This window comes from Rhagoletis zephyria, unplaced genomic scaffold (assembly GCF_001687245.7).
Source record: "Rhagoletis zephyria isolate East Lansing unplaced genomic scaffold, Rhagoletis_zephyria_1.1 Rzeph_scaffold_15494, whole genome shotgun sequence".
In the NCBI taxonomy this organism is placed as follows: domain Eukaryota; kingdom Metazoa; phylum Arthropoda; class Insecta; order Diptera; family Tephritidae; genus Rhagoletis; species Rhagoletis zephyria.
In genome coordinates, this window is record NW_016172561.1 from 1 (window position 1) to 12940 (window position 12940).

The following is a 12940-nucleotide window of genomic DNA, read 5'->3' on the forward strand; positions in this document are numbered from 1 at the left end:
CTTTTTTCTATTTTGTCCAGCTCGCAACACTGTGCGCCGCTAATATTGATTGTGCGCCCATTCGAATTATTGCCACTAATATCAGAGAACACTTAAGATTGATTATTTGAGGGAAAAAATAAAACTCAAGTATTAATTATTAAATGTATTAAAACTTTATTGGTTTGAACTCGAAAAATAAAAAATTATTTACAATAAACGTATGGCGATTATAACTTGCTGATTTTTTGGTAAAAATTTTTAAAATTATGATTATTTTTTGTCCCTGTTTATAACTATAAACTGCACATTTTTATATTATTAAAAAATTAAATTAAATAGAATATAAAAAATCAAGTAAAATAAATATAATCAAGTAAAAATAAAATAAAATTAGCCAAAATAAAATATAATAAACTAAAATTAAATTAAATTAAAATAAATAATACAGTTTAATGAAGTAAACTAATAAAATAAAATAATTAAGTTAAATAAAATAATTTAATAAAATAAAATAATTAAATTAAATTAACTAGTAAAATAAAATAATTCAAAATAAATAAAAAATAGAATATTAAATTAAATTAAAAAATAGTAATAAAATAAAATATAATCAAGTAAAATAAAATAAAATAAAATATAACAGAGATATGTATGTATATCCAAACTTGGTGCAATAAAAACAAACTTTCAACGACACCCCCCTGCCCCTATCTGGCTACGCCCATGCATATAACTTTATGAGGGATGAGCTCAAATTTGTCCTCCCCCACAAAAACCCCATCTTGCGTTGGCGGTCGATTAGGTTAAAAAAATTGTAAGCGAAATTTCCATGCAGGAGAGAATTTGTCAAATAATATTCGATAAATAAATCGGATCTTTGCTACATTGAGAGTCAAGATCTCAGCACTGGTTTCGTTGACAGCGGCGGTGGCAAGAGCGCGATGAAGATAGGAGACAAACATTGCTGTTTTACTGGGCCTGAATGTTATAGCGATCGTTTGTGATCAAGGTCCTGTTAACGGCCGACTATTCAAGGATATGAATGTGTCAGAAGCAAGACCATTTATTTTATTAAATGAAAAAAAAAATATCCCTTTACGAATACTGTCATTACAACAACAACTTATTGAAGCACGACTTGAAAACCGTTGACGGAATTGGTAGCTTCAAGGTCATCAGGAAACTGTATTCCATCGCGAAAGATAACACTAGTTTTAAAATATGCCAAAAACTGATTTCGTCGTATATATATTCGAACTCTTTTGAAAAAATGAGCGTTTCCGGGTAACACAGGTGTTCAGCAATGCAGTAGCTGCCGGCATTGAAATGGCCAATTCGCAAGGCCTATTGCGTTCCTATCCGTAAACGTTGAATTGTGTTAAGCCTGCACAAAAATTCATAAAGCGAATGAATGGCTTGTTCAATGAGTTGGACTGTAAATTTCTAAAAAATAAAAAATCCACATAAATGTCCAATTTGGCGAGCATTAGACAACAAAGTGGAAAGGCTTAAGGACCACGTGGATTTTTTGTCAAGCGTACAACTGCCTAACCAAGAAAAAAAAGTTTTTAATATTTTTTTTATATTTTCATAGAGAATTTTGATGTGTGTATGTGTGATTTTTTTCAAATTTTTTCCTCGCCCCGTTCTCTATTTGTTTTTGTTTTAGTGCTGTAAAGTTTTTAAAAATGTATTAATTAAGCTCAAATTTCATATTTATTTATTTGAAATAAATCAAACACTTGAAGTGTGAACCGCGTCCATTTTGGTATGGAACGCCCCATATACAGTAATAAACCTTTTTGAGTACTCCTCGGGGGTAAAATCTGACCAGGGTTGACAATGAGCATGAAGGAGCATGCATTCTTCTGATTCAGAGTTGCATACAAAATGACTGCAGTATGAACGGGAGCAACAACCGTAGGTACTACCAGAGAATGTTAATTTAATTTGATTTGATGTTTGTAGATATTTGTTTAGTGAGTAGAAGTGATTAATTATTTATTTAAGATTATGCACATTTGCATACATACATATGTACGCATGCGCGTTATTAATATGTAGATACATATATTCTTATGCATGTGTGTATGTATGCAATTTTATTTTTCAATCACATTTTAATTTTTAATTTTATTTGTACATACATAATTCTATTTTTTTTATATCGATATGTATCGATTTTTGCTCAATATTATATTTTCTTTGTTGCACGAAAGATGTACACATTCATAACCCTGATTAATCAGATCCTGAGTAATTACTTTTTACTCATAAAAAAATAATTGAAATCTGTGTAACTCTCATTAATTTCTTTCGAACTCTCAAAGTTAATAATTTTATTTTTATAATGTAATTTCTTATCAACAAAAATATAATAGGGCAATTCACCAAAACTCGTAAATGCCTCGTTACTATGTAAGCCTCGTAAACTTATTTAATTTTGTATGAAAAAAATTTAAGTATAAAATTTGTAAAGGACATTTTCCATACCCATTCTTATTGTTATCCTATATGGCACTGAATTTTTTACATAATTTTTTTAAATAATCATATTTTTTACATTTCAAAGTCTTTTTAAAAAACATCCTGACGTCAGAGAGAAAAACTAAGTACGCAGTTTTACTATATTTTACTTATATTTTCACGAACATATTAATTTTTTTTGTGTTTAAATTTTACTGTCGCACGGTGTAATAATACATATGTATGTATGTACATAATTCATATAAATAAAGTTCCAATTAAATTTGTTCTATGTTTCGCTGAAATTTCCACATGCATACATAATTTTATTTCATTCATTTTACTTTGTTGCACAAAAATGTTTCTAAATACATATCAATATTTTCATTGAAAATATTAGTTTACATATCGAGCCCTAACCGCCAAAATAACGTAAGCGACATTTTTTTCAAAATTTTCTTTTTGATGCAGAAATATTCCTAGAGCATCTAGATACATTCCTGCATCAAAAAGAAAATTTTGAAAAAAATGTCGCTTACGTTATTTTGGCGGTTAGGGCTCGATATATTTATTAAAAATTATTCGAATTTCTGCTCTTCATTTTCTCTATGATTTTAAAGAAGAATGAAATGTTACTGCTTGTATACGACAAATGATCTTTTTTAGGGATTTGCTTATAAACGTATTTATGTAGTACATATCGCTAGCTTAGAGTGAAAAGTTGCTAAGTCCACTTTTTATGAAAACTCATAGGTATTTTGATACAGGAGGCAAGAGAAATTAAAAATGTATTGTTTCGAAAAGTATAAAAATATGTTATTTATTCTCGTTTAAATTCAATTAAAGGAAAATTTGCTAAGTCTAAAAAAAGCACCGAAAATCCGATAAGGCCAAAATAGAACGAAATCTTTTAATAAAGATCGAATTCCTCTGATACATATGAAGCCAAAATGTTGTATTCAAAGTTTTGCGAAATGCTTGAAGAAAATGGCTATAAGATTCTTTTTCCTCCCCTGTAACATTTTTCAAATAGGACTTAGCGACTTTTCACTCTAAGCTAGCGATATTCGTTTTAATAAACAACAAAAATAAAATAGAATTGAATAAATAAAAAAATACCACCCTTCCAGTGGTTTTTGAATCAGAGCAAAAAACTGGAAAAAGCATTTTTCTCTTTTGCAGCATGCACCACGGCACCCGTAAACTGGCGGCGTAAATTTGTAAATATGTATCACCAACGGCAGCTAATTATTGCTGGCCTTCTCATTAGATTAACATTCTGTTCTAAATGTTCTCTGTTAACATTTGCGCCTGCTCTTTACATTAAAATTCTGTTATAAAATTTCTCACAAGGCGCCATCTGTGAACATTTTAGTAGAGCCAACCACCACACATAGTTTCAATTCCTTTTAACATTTTCTTCCAACAGCGCTGAATGTGGAAGCTATTTGCCACCAAAACAAGAAAATTCGTTGGAACAATGGAAAACTTCCACAACAGTGTTGCCTGAAAGTCCAAATGTATACTATGAAAAGCTGATAAGAAACGGATGCAAACGGATTTTGTATTCAATCTGAGCACTTGCCTCCACAAGTTCAATTATTTAATCGCGGCATTCGTGCCCGAGTGATTACTCATTTCGAATCGAATGAAGCAAACTGGTAGCTGTCTTCTCCACAAAACAATTTAAACGGGCGAAGCTCAAAATGAAAATTCGATTAGAGTTAAGTTCGATATCGAATGCTGCAATTCGGTTCCTGATGTGAATAAAATCTGTAGATGGATATGTAGTGTACTCATATACATATATGTATGTATATATTAAACTTTGCAAGCTGTAATGACTAATAGCTGATATCCCTTGCTAAGGGAAGCAATTTTATCAAGAGGGAGCGAGAAACATAATTTCTGAGCAAACTTTTAATTATTGAATCATGATTTGAAAGGCCACTGAAAATTCTCCCAATATAAATCTTCCATTTCAATCATGAAAAAAAAATTTAAAAGCGTACAAAATTTTTCCCCTGTCGGCTGTTTTAGTTCTGGCAACACTCATAAAGGGATTCACTATTATTTTTGCATTACACTTTGATTCTTCTTCCATTCCACGTCGCTTCGTTGCGTGCGAGTTGGTGTGATTTTCGTCGTGTTATGTGAAAAAAGCAGAAAATAGCTTAAATTTTACAAATTTTATTTGTAAAATCGACCCAAAAGTAAGAAAACTTGTGCGGGAATCGAAATATCGTTATGGTGCTTGCAAAAGTGTTGTGAAAATTGGCGAAGTAGTACTGCGAGTGAAAATTTTCTGTGTAGCTATGCAATACGAAGAGGAGCACCGCCTGGTGCATAGCTAAATAGTCTAAAGAGGAAGATGGTGGAAATGGGGCGCGGGCACTAATCTTAACGAGTATGGGCTGCTCTAAAGCCGATGCGACAGCCGGAGCTAAGTTTCGCTATGGAAATATTTCTTTCAACATGTTTGTTTTGTTTTAAATATCAAATTTGAAAAGAAAAATTCATTTTCCTTTTTTTGGAAAAAGTTTACATCAAAAATCACAAATTTTGCATTTTCTTGCCGTTTCTTCCTTCCGCTTTGTTTCGTTTAGTTCAGTTTAGCATTTTGGTTTTTACTGTTCTCGGTTACCTATATTCTCGTTCGTATTCCGTGTTTTTTTTCTGCATATATAGTGGATTTTGTGTTTTGAGTTTTCGTTTCGTTTCGCGCCGTCGCCGGTTTCTGCCAATTGGACTTAATTTTTTTCGTAGATTGACGCCTTGATTACTTTCGCTTTGTTGTGTTTATTTCGTTTTTTTTTTTTTACAGCGTTTGTGTGTACTCATTTTGTTAACGGAAGGGTTCTACCTGGAATTCTGGGAAGATTTCGAGAAATTCGTTCAAGTGGATACACATACATATGTATGTATGTACATCTGTATAAGAATTTTGTGTGTTCTTTGTTTTTTGCAGTTCAAAAGAAACCAAAACAGAATAGAAAAACAAAAAGGAATAGAAAAATCGTGCCGTGAATTTTGCGAAATTGTCGCAAAGGCGACAAGCAAATTTGTCGTCTAAACAAATTCGTCGGGGAAAAAAACATTTTTTAACATAAAAAAAATCAAAAAAAATAAACTAATTTTTTACAACAAAATATGTACTTGTAAAACTAAAAGAAAGAAAAATTAGAAGAATAAAACTGGCAAAATAAATTTGCATTATTCTCAAGTTATAAACAGCAACCTTTAAATGAGAAAGGTGGATATACATACATAATTTAAAACTATGCAAATTTTGGAAAACATCAACTAGTTGCATTACGTTTGACTTTGAGTGAGCATAAGTTTAACTATAACGGATGCGACAAAAGTAAAAAGCGTGGATTGTCAGTCCCGTACACGATTTTATTAACGCGTCAATCTTACAATACTTGCGCTGTCCCGGAGAAATTGTTTTAAAAATTTGGCTCCCATATTCGTCAACTTAAACAAGAAAGACGCACCAACAAAGGAAGCGGTAAGTCTGAATCCATTCCACAAAGTACAACTTTTAAATACATAAGTAACGAGTAGGTACATGATCCAATTGAATGTGAGTCTGCGTTTATACTGCCTACCAACCAATCGGTCTAACCCCCAAAACTCCCTTAATGCACACGAATCTGTTCAGTCATTCATAAATTTCTATTAGGTACTCGAACAAAAACCCTTGTATGTTGCTTAATTCCTCATTTGCCTACTGCCTACGTGCTCACACCAAACTATTGTCATGCTTTGTGTAAATGTATCAGCCTTTTGTTGTAAAGGGCGTAAGTATTCCTGCGAATACATTAATAGTATGTTTGTATGTAAATATATTTGTACACACTCCGATATTCCTATCAACAAAACAGTCATCCCTTTGACTCCAGTTATCCGCAGGACGTTTATCGGTTTGCGTGCTATTAAAATTGCTATTGATTTTGTCCATTTTCACATGATTTTGTCGCATTTTTGTTTTCCTGTTTACCAAAGTGACTTTATTTTGATTTATAAATTTGTCAAAAAGGGCTATGTATATTTTCTCAAATACTTTTCTGTCTTTGAATTGTTAATAGAAGATAATTTGTGCATATGTACATACATACTACATTCATACGTATGTATTTAGTACACATCGATAATAATAATACCGAAATTGCATGTCTGTTTTATCAAAATTGTATCTTTTTTTATATTAGCATTTGTTCAAATATGCACCTATGTAATTGTTTTTATTTGATTAAATATTATGCGCGTTTGTACATTAGGCATACAACCTTTTCCTTAAATAAAATCTGTGTTCATATGGAATAGTAGCCTATGTCGAAAGGCTGGCTTTAGTATAATGCGGCATTCACAGCATACGATTGCTTATGACTCACTAGCGCCGAGCCGTTGAAGAACTTTTGGCGAGCTGTGGATAATCCTTTGTTTAAATTAAAAGAAAGTTTCAAGTGGCTACAAATTACCGTTGATTTTTGGCAACATGTTAGTTTACTGTGTCACGCATGTAGGGACGCTAAAATGACAAATAAATGCCGAGACACATAACTTAATTTTGGGTCGTAGATTACGGATTTGTATACCGTTTTTTGTAGATCTAGTCAATCTCCCGAGATATATGTATTCAGTTTGAGTATGCATTGCGAATGAAAAAAATTCAAACTTTAAAATAGAAAATGTTACTCATACGCCATGTACGAGTACGGTCGTGGAGGTAGAACCGCTGAGAGGAATTTTGCAAATCCTTGACGTTTGCAAGCAATTTAATTTTGAAATTTACACACAAATTCTCATTTTCAATCTCAAACAACAACAACTTCGAACAATTCCTTTTTTTACTCTCAATTTTATATAATTTTAAAATGTTGGCAAACTTCAAAAAAAAATCATGGCTGCCGAATTGAGAGAACGGTTTTACCTTACTATGTTTTTGTCATGCGGTCATGTACGATTATACAACAAACACCATATAAATTCAAATTTCACACTTTGTTCAATTATAAAAATTTTAAAAATTTTCAACCAAATTTCAAATTTTTTTATCAGAATCTCCTGAGAAATTTTGGTATGCAGTTTTGTAGCCTATTTAGCTCTAGTATGATAAAGTGCAAGTTTCAAGTCTAAAATTGTAGCTTTCACCCCTTGGCGACTGCTTCTCCTTAAAATACAATCGGGCTTCGGAGACGGCGTAAAACTGTAGGTCCTCCTCTTTGTGTGACAACATCAAGGCGCACGCCACAAATCGAAGAAGAAGATTGATCAAACACTAACATATTGTGTAAGCGCGGATCTTTAAAATTTATTATTGTGTACAACGGTACCATAATATCAGAAATTCCTTTTTTTATTGGAAAAATGTTTCAAAATACTGTACTGCAAAAAACGGGATTTTTTTGCAGTACATATCTAATGTACAGTCTTTTGTCAGAAAAAAGAGATAGGCGTTACGTATGAGTACTTAATATTATTTCCTGCTCCTATTTCTTAAAAAATTATTGCATATTTTCAAACACATTTAAAACTTTTTATTTATCCATCGTAAGTAGCATGATTTGTTGGCAAAGTAACAGGCTTTATTAAAAATGAAAAAGAAATTACAAAATAATTGTTTTTTCCTTGTTACTTTTTAATTTTATTTTTCATAAAAACTTAAAACATCTCGCCATAATTGCTTAATCTGGAAAAATGGTATAAAGATCCATAATCTACGCCCAATATTAAGTTAACGTGTTTCGGCGTTTTTTTTGTGTTTTTTTCAAAAAATGAGATTTTACCTACAGTATTATTTATGCTCGACCAGTTTTTATGTGGAAGAAAACTCGTAGCACCGTCCAAAAAAATACCAAGTCATTGCGATTTTGCAGCAGCTTCAGGTTATTATACTTAAATTTTATAACCTATAAAAATTCTAAATAAAAAGTTTGAATTTTTGGTGAAAAATTGTCCAATTTTTATAATTTTTCCTCAACGTTTGAAATTTTGATTGATTAATTGGTTTATGTTAGATAATGAACAATACCTTTATAAATAAATAAATAATAAATAATTAACAAAAAAAAAACAAAAAAAAAATTAGAACTGGTCAAAATATCGCATTCCTATTAATTTGTGAACTGTATGTAGATGTAAGTACTATGTCCGGTTTGTAAAGGCAACCAGGACGTGGCCAACCGCTTCGTGTTGCGTATGCAGAGCTTATGCTTAGAGCTGCTGAGTAAAGAACCCACATCATCACCAAAATACCCGCTTTCTTTATTCTCTCTGTATGGTTTCCCAAGTTAGCTTGGGATCTAGTATAATTCCCAGATAATTCGCTGCCATTCAACTTTGCTAGTTCATAGCTATGAAAACCGTTAGCTATAATCTTCGCCGAGATGCGCGAAGGGGGGGGCTATAAAATTTATTTTCAATTTTGGTAATGAGGAAATTTCGAAAACAGATGTCATAATCGTGAGTGTTATAAGCGGACTAGTACTGAACCAGAGTTGGTTCACTAGTTAATGACTTCTCAGCCACATTGACCACCTCGCTATGCTGTAGCAGGTTGTTTCTAAATGAAGATGCTGTAGGTGGCCATAAAACTCCCACATGAAATCAGGTTTTTCATTATTGAAATTCATGTGTGTTGTTGCATTCTTTGTTTATATGTACATACATATGTATATATGGAAACTTGAGCGCTTTCAAAGCTGACTTACCGATGACACATGTTCCTGCGTTGGCAACTTTGAGTGGCCAATTAGCCTAGCCAGCTCAAATGTTGAGAGTTTGGGCGGCTGAGACTAACTTGTACCACATTTTTGTGCTTTTGCCAAAAGCAGGAATGCAGTTGGGCTTGTCTTGTCGCGTACAAATAATGTAGAAAGCATAAAAATCGAGCGCATAAATTTAAGTAGGACAAGTATTGGAGTTTATGTGCCTATAATGTTTGCGATAACTAAAATTATACTTCTCCACACTCATAAAAGATACACATATGTACATAGTTCGCACTTCTACAAAGAATAAGTAAATACATATTTATACGAGAAAAAGTAAAATGCTATACATGACTAATGATGAATGAGTTAGCGAGCGGTTGTGGTTCTTGAACCTTGCGTTTGAATGCTTTTTATTATTATTTACGTTTTTTTTTACGTCCATAAACCTAGCTGACCCAAGTCGCCAAAAATCAATAAAAATTAGCTAGGAATTAGGTGTCTTTTAGGTGTTAATTAGGGCCTCCAAAATTAATTTAGGTGTTCCTTTGGTTTCCGAGAAATTCGCAAAAATGTGTGGGTCAGCTAGGTTTACGTAAACCTAGCTGACCCACACATTTTTGCGAATTTCTCGGAAACCAAAGGAACACCTAAATTAATTTTGGAGGCCCTAATTAACACCTAAAAGACACCTAATTCCTAGCTAATTTTTATTGATTTTTGGCGACTTGGGTCAGCTAGGTTTATGGACGTTTTTTTTTTTATTCGGCCAAAAATGAAACAATATCTACTCACCCACTAAGCGATTCAAGGTAACACATATATGTAAGTATTCGGAGCGGTATACCCAATGTGAGTCGTAAAAACATGAATAACTCGATTATGAATAAATATATCTACATCAGCTGATGATGGACTACTATTTCGTTCGCTGTTTAACGTCAACAAAACACCTGTTGTGTGTCATCAACACTCAGTAGAAATGCAACTGCGACAGCTCAAACCAAAAACAATGCTTTGTACTATTAGACTATTAGTGATAGTGAATTTGTTCGTCCTCAGCTGCTTGCCTTTTTTTTTTTTAACACAGCCTTTGTTTATTTTAATATTTCCTTTGTTTAATTTCATCTTCACTTTTATTGATAGGCAGCAGCATCGAAGAGATAGTGTCTATAACATTCGCTGAGTAATTAAGAGACTATTCTGCATTGACTTGGTCACTATGACATCATGTCGGTAAATTTTCATACAATTAGTTCCAATAATTGATTAAATTTTTGTACTTATGTACGTGCACATACATATATGTATGTGCATTAGGGTGGTCAAAAAAAAAAAAGTTAAGTCAGAATTTTAATGCTATCACGCCCTAGCATTGTTTTATACGACTGTTTTTTTTTAGATTTATATTTAGGGAGTGCTCAAAGCACTCGAAGTTTTCCATGTATTTTATATGGGGGAAAACACGTTTTCGTAGAAATGGTATAGAATTCTTGAAAATCAATACTTTTCCATCGGAAAACTTTGTTTCTCTTCAGGAGACATTCGGTAATAATACCCAATTATTTATTTAACCGGTTTCTACTCTTAACATTTTTTTTAGGACCCCTAAAAACCTCAAAAAAATGGAATGGGGGAACCCACAAAAACCGATAGTATTAAAAAATGGTGTAATAAACAATTTGGAATTGTTACTGGAAGTATTGTGCACAGAAAAACAGTTTTCTGATCGAAAAATATTGATTTTCTGGAGTTTTACACTCTAATCTAATAAAACTTGTTTTTCTCCCTTATAAAATATGTATGTACATGGAAAACTTTTACCCTTTTAAGCCACCTAAATATTTTCTAATTTCAAAATCAAAAAAAAAACGGGGTATAATCCTGTGTGATGAGAGCATTAAAGTTCTGACTTTACCTTTTCACATGCATTTCTGGACCAGCCTAATGCACATACGCCTGCGGTTAATCAATTACCAAAGAAATTCAAAATGATATTGTTTGCAACTTATGTGCATTCATTTATTTTTGATAATTTTCATTTAAAATGTAATTCAATGCTGAAACCACATAAATTTAAAGTTTTGAAGCTTGCCCCAATTTAAAAAAAAAATAAATCAATTAGTCAAACTTCAAAAAATGTTCATCAAAATTTCAAACTTTTTAATCCGAATTTTTATAAAGATTTCGGGTGTACAGTTTTGTAGCCCATTAAATTTTAGTGCAATAAAGTGTCGCTAAAAAGTACCGTTGACTTTTTAGATTTTTTTTTGTGGAGGCTGTTGCGCGTTTTCCTCATATAACGCATAAAAAAAATCTATTTTTGTGGGCTCATACAACCCATTCAATAATTTGTATGTACATACATATAATATTGTGCAAGTTTCAAGATGCTAAGAATTCGCGTTCAGCCTCATTGCGCAAGTCGTTAATTAGGCTAAACGACTCGACAACATTGGCATTGTCTACTGTCGTGCTGAAATAAGTAAACGACAAAAATCGTCGAAAACTATGCAGTGCTGCCAAGTTCTTCCGCTTTAATACACCCGTCGACTCGAAATTTTAGGCAATGACATGAAATTTTCGATACGATTTGACTCTCCAAAAACGACTTACATTCGACGCGACTCTCGCAAGGTGGGCGAATGGATTTTTGAGACCTTTTTTGCAGGCTGTGTTACTCGTTTGATCCGATACAAAGTAGCTACCTTTGTAATATCTTAATCATGAGAATTTACTTAAGTAATCCTGAGACACCTTTAAAAAAAATAAATCAATCCTCCGAATCATCTCCAGCGCTCACGAAATACAAGCGCTTAATAACAAATCGTTATCTATACATATAGTAAAATTGTAACTGGCCAATGTCTGTACGTACATTATAGAGATTAAAGAAAAATTAATTATTTACTAGGGCAAAAAAAAGCAAAAAACAAAATTTTTAGAATTTTTGTCTGTCTGTCTGTATGTTTGTACGCTCATCACTCGAAAACTAATGCATGAAATTGAGTGCAGTTTTCACCGATGTATTTCTAGGGATCCAACTTAAAATATAGAAAGAAAAAAATTAGAGAGTTGCCACCTGTTTGAAAATTGCAGTTTAAGTAAATTGATAAGATAAAGTAAATATTAATAAGAAACAGGTTTAACAAGGCTTACAGAGAAATAAAATCTTAGCGTAAAAAATGTTGCTCTCACAGAGTAGTATTTAATTAACTATTTAAAATTAAGTTCTTTAAAAATGAAATAAGCCAAACACAGGTGATTCTATTAGTGTGTCAGATGAATATAGAAACATTTCTATTTCGTATGTATGTATGTACGTGCATCTGCTTTGTACAGAAGCAAATCTAATTCGTCTTTACACGATGTGTTTGCATTTCCATAGATAAAAAGTGGCATGTACACATGCAAATACATATCGTGTAAGAACACTTAGCAGATCAGTCTTTAATAATATACAAGTTTCTGAGATATGAGCTTAAAAGGAGTACGAATGTAGAGGCGCAGTGATGTTGATTAATTTCGTTTTTTTTTTTTAGCCTCAGTATTAAGTAGATTTTCATGATTAAGAGATAGAAATTCATGTCCATATTTATGTTGTCCCATAACTTGGAATTTGCTTGACCCAGGTATAATCAAAAATCTGACGTTCGTCAAGATTGCTGAGCCACTTTTGCAAATACCGGCAGCCGAGAAGAAAAGGAAACAAAAAGGCCGCTCTCGTAGTTTTGTTCCCAAGAACGCTAGCACACCCAAAACGAAATGAGAACAAA

The 12940-nt window shown here is 32.4% G+C and overlaps 1 long non-coding RNA gene across 1 annotated transcript; it reads left to right on the forward strand.

Moving 5' to 3' along the window:
* Nucleotides 1-4495: 4495 nt before the first annotated feature.
* LOC108379051 (uncharacterized) lies at nt 4496-12934 on the forward strand. The gene is made up of 3 exons (XR_001849451.1): nt 4496-4661; nt 5417-5959; nt 12797-12934. It is a non-coding gene; the product is annotated as an uncharacterized LOC108379051 (long non-coding RNA).
* Nucleotides 12935-12940: the final 6 nt, after the last annotated feature.